The sequence below is a fragment of the Trichomycterus rosablanca genome, chromosome 4 (assembly GCF_030014385.1).
Source record: "Trichomycterus rosablanca isolate fTriRos1 chromosome 4, fTriRos1.hap1, whole genome shotgun sequence".
Classification (NCBI taxonomy): Eukaryota; Metazoa; Chordata; class Actinopteri; order Siluriformes; family Trichomycteridae; genus Trichomycterus; species Trichomycterus rosablanca.
The window spans coordinates 15,589,470-15,593,710 of record NC_085991.1 but is presented as its reverse complement, the minus strand read 5'-3'; the positions used below and the strand labels follow the sequence as shown (position 1 = coordinate 15,593,710).

The 4,241-nt window shown below is 35.9% G+C and overlaps 1 non-coding gene across 1 annotated transcript; it reads right to left on the bottom strand.

Moving 5' to 3' along the window:
* Window positions 1-692: 692 nt before the first annotated feature.
* Window positions 693-764, bottom strand: trnap-agg (transfer RNA proline (anticodon AGG)). Its single transcript has one exon. It is a non-coding gene; the product is annotated as a tRNA-Pro (tRNA).
* Between the last annotated feature and the right edge of the window lie 3,477 nt (window positions 765-4,241).

The following is a 4,241-nucleotide window of genomic DNA, read 5'->3' as shown; positions in this document are numbered from 1 at the left end:
TTACATCAGCATGTGTCATTTTGGTTTGATCATTAGATTTTAACGGGACACTTGGTAAGTTTTTTGTATAGTTCAACGAAGCATTGAACTTAATAAGGGCTCGTCTAGGATTTGAACCCAGGACCCCTCGCACCCAAAGCAAGAATCATACCACTAGAACAACGAGCCAGCGGGAACAATAGTCTTTGTGTTACTTTGATCATATTTAAAGCCAACAGTTTGACAAACTGGTTTTAATTAATCAACTGTAAAGACTTGGATTTTAACAACACCTCCCGAAATTTACTCAAGAATCACAAATCCTGGACAAACGACTAAAAGTCCTTTACATTTACCCAAATATTACAGTAACCAAATATCTAAAGTTAAAATTCTTTAGGTAAACATTTTTAAAATAATTAAATCAACTTTAATTTACATGTTATTGATCAGTTGGTTCAATTTGTGTTGTTTTTTTAAATACAAATAAAAAAATACAACAGATCTTGCCTAACAATTTAGATTTAGACAAAGTTTAAGCTAAAGGTTAGAATTTTAATAATGTGGCCTGGCATCCACGTAGAAAGCTGTTCAAGTTTTGCCATTTAATCTCCCCGTTTCATTTCCATTTGCACACTGGGATTAAAACCTGAAGAGGCAGTTGATAAATTAATGATGTTTACAGAACTATAAAATAGGATGTGGGTAAACAAGGGCTCATCCGGGATTTGAACCCGGGACCTCTCGCACCCTAAGCGAGAATCATACCCCTAGACCAACGAGCCAGCCAGGACAGCTCCTAGGGCATTTCTTTGACCTCCGAGGCTTAGCGTCAAAACCACGTTGACTGGTTGCACTGGGAAGTGTATTCATGACAAAACAAAATTCAATGCAGATCTTCATTAAAGCATTTCTAACAGTTTAAGCATGAGGTGTCATTAAAGACTCGCTTTGTCAAATTAAAAGACTTGGAAGCATTTGACAGGAGCTGTGTGCAGTCCCACTGACTTTATGCTTCACACTGTTTACGTTATGTATCATGTTTATCCACCCAAACTGTACGATACAAACGTTGTGACGCTGTCTTTAATCAGTTATACAAGAGATTTTACAACATTTACATTACCATGATATTTTATCTTGTCATGTTGACTTAATGCTCCTTGCTGTTTGGATTTTGTAACATTTTCAATGCTTTGAATTTGCCCAAATATTCTAAAATCTGTAGAAGAAAAAAAACTTGAAGCTGACTGGAAGAATTGTTATGAAAGGTATTTACATCCACATAAGCTCACCAACTTCTACCAGTGTATCAGCATGTGTCATTTTTGTTTGATCATTAGATTAACGGAACACTTTTTTGTATAGTACAACAAAGCATTCCACTAAACGAGGGCTCGTCCAGGATTTGAACCCAGGACCTCGCGCACCCAAAGTGAGAATCATACCCCTAGACCAATGAGCCAGTGGGAACAAGAGTCTTTGTGTTACTTTGATCTGCGTGACTGACCTTCAAAACTATGTTGTCTGGTTGAGCTGGTAAGTGTGGTCGGTGCTTGTATTACAAAACTATCAAAACCTCCAGTACCAGCATATCCCAGCTACCCTTCACCACAGAAGCAGTTTTATGCCTTTTTATATGACTCAAAAAGCCAATCAGAAATAAGCAAAGAAATAACTTTACACAGCAAAACACGTTTTTGTGATTGATTCAGAGATATAAAAAAAAAAATAGCCATTGGGTTCGTGTACCTTCGGTCATTCCTTCTTCACTCCAAAAACCAAAACTGAACATGAAAACTGAACATCAAAAATCAAATAAGAAACAATCCGAAATAAAAAAACGGGTCATATTTTAACTTTACGAAATCAACATTTTCTATCAGTTCAACCGGAAATAAACGCACAAGCTCGTGCATGCGCAGACATGCGTATATTTGCTTCATAAGCAAATGCTTCATATTTGCTTTAGTGTAAATTAAGCAAGTGTTGAGAAGACAGAGTAAAAAGTAGTAATAACATGACGACACGTCCCCTGTTTTTACTTTTGTGTCTGCCGTACTTTTTTCTGAAACTATTTTTCAGAAATAAAAAAGCTATTGTAAAAAAAAGAATGTTGTTTTCTAACGTCTCACCATCATCACAATATTAAAATTTACATTAATATTTTTTTTCTGTGTAGGATTCAATTCTGTAATACAGGTATAACTAATCGTGCATGTAACTGTGTAACTATTACAACATTTAATGCATTTTAATCAGCGTTTTTCTTCATGCACTTTTTAGATGCTCCCTTGTTTGTTATCGCATGTGAACATTGTTTACTGCAGAGTTAGTTTGTGCTATTTTATTCATTTTTGGATGTTTATTGGCTAAGAACAAGAAACACTATAATACAAGATAAATAAATGAATAATGTCTCGGATGTCAGACGATCATCCAGTATATTAACCAAACTCTTCAGTTAATGTTTACATCAAATAAAAAAAAAACCCTGATCTGATATGATCTCTGTGCAGCAGTTCAGTAACAGAAGCAGATAAAATATTTGCTACACAATCAGTTATATAATAGTATAGTAAGTAAATATAGTAAATAGTAAGTATATGTATATAAAATAAAATCATTATTTTTTTTGCACACACAAATGTAGTGAAGAAAAGTATACACATGATGGCAGGCTTCAGCTACATTTTACTACCCTAGTTAAAGAGAGGAAATGGTTTAAACATGTATAAAAATGATAGCAGGCTTTGAGATGTATGATTCTACAGTTCAGCCATGGCAATGCTTGGATTTGTTTGCTTTCTTTCCTTTCTTTTAGGTGAGAAATAACATTACTTATTAACAATACTTAAGATGAATTAAAGACCTTCAATATTTTATAATAATTTTAGTTTTAGTATTTTTATACAGATTTTATAAGCAAAAAATGTTTAATTAATACAAACTTACCAGTTTTTTTCTTACACTCTTTCCTAACTCCCAAATAATAACTCTGTCCACAGGTTATAACAGCGCACAGGAAATTAATTCAGTTTCAACCACTAAAACTGTCTTGGAGAGAGACTCTGTTACTTTATCCTGCAATTACAAAGGATCTGGTAACAATAATTACCTGCAGTGGTATCGTCAGTACTCCACATTCAGACCAGAGTTTATTATTCTGGTTAGTGAGCTTGATAAAGAAGCTGCAGGTTCTGGGTTTTCTGCAAAGATAAATGAAGATAAAAATCGAGTGGATCTGAACATCTCCTCTGCTGCAGTATCAGATTCTGCTCTCTACTACTGTGCTCTGCGGCCCACAGTGACAGGAAATCATACTATACTGCATAAAAACCAATCACCCAAGTTACATGTGTTACTTCAATAAGAAAATACATAAACAAATTAAACCAGTAGTTACTGATTTAAGAAGAAAAAGCAATATGTGGATTGCATGTCATGTTATATCCATGTGATTTTAACTGGCCCTCCTGCTGTATAGCTTGACAGTTTTACAGTATCATGCCCACCTGCCATGTCACTAAAAGCCAGCAGAGGAGACGTGGAGATGCAAATGATTGACCTCCTGGTTTCTCTTATCCAGCAGTTACCTGCACCTTGTTTAACGTTAATTAGATCTAGGTTGAGAGGTGTGTATTTAAATCATGGTCTCTGAGCTAGACAGTTGCTCCTTTTGTTGGCATATGTCCTTACTGTTTGGCATATGTCCTTATTCTTTCAGGGAACTCCACTGACGTTACAGTGATTCTGACTGTCTGTATGGACTGTCCTGTCCAGGCACCACAAAGTGATCTAAGCTAGATGCAGGCTCCATTGGTTTTGTGGAGTATGTGCCCCACTTTTATAGCAACATCTGGTTTGTACCCTTTTCTTTTTCTGACTTCATAAATGCCTTTTGGCACAGCAAGTGGATTATGTAGTCAGCACAAACTGTGACAACCAACTTATCTTTTCCTATTCTTTTTATATCAGAGGGTTCAGAATCCCAGCACTGGTGTGCAGGCGGAATATCCTGCTGTGCCACCTGGGAACCTCTTTTTTTAATCTTAAAAAGACTGAATAAATAAAACCAAACAATGCCATGAATGCTGAAGAGCAGAAGTAGTAGTACTACCAAATGATCCACATATGCCAGGGTCTACTGAGCTCACCACTATAAAACTGTATTTTCAGCTCAGTGCAGTGCTGAGTCTTTGTAATGTGCTTTGACAAAGCCGGTAAGACAGACAGTAGATGCTGCATTTGCCAACAGATTT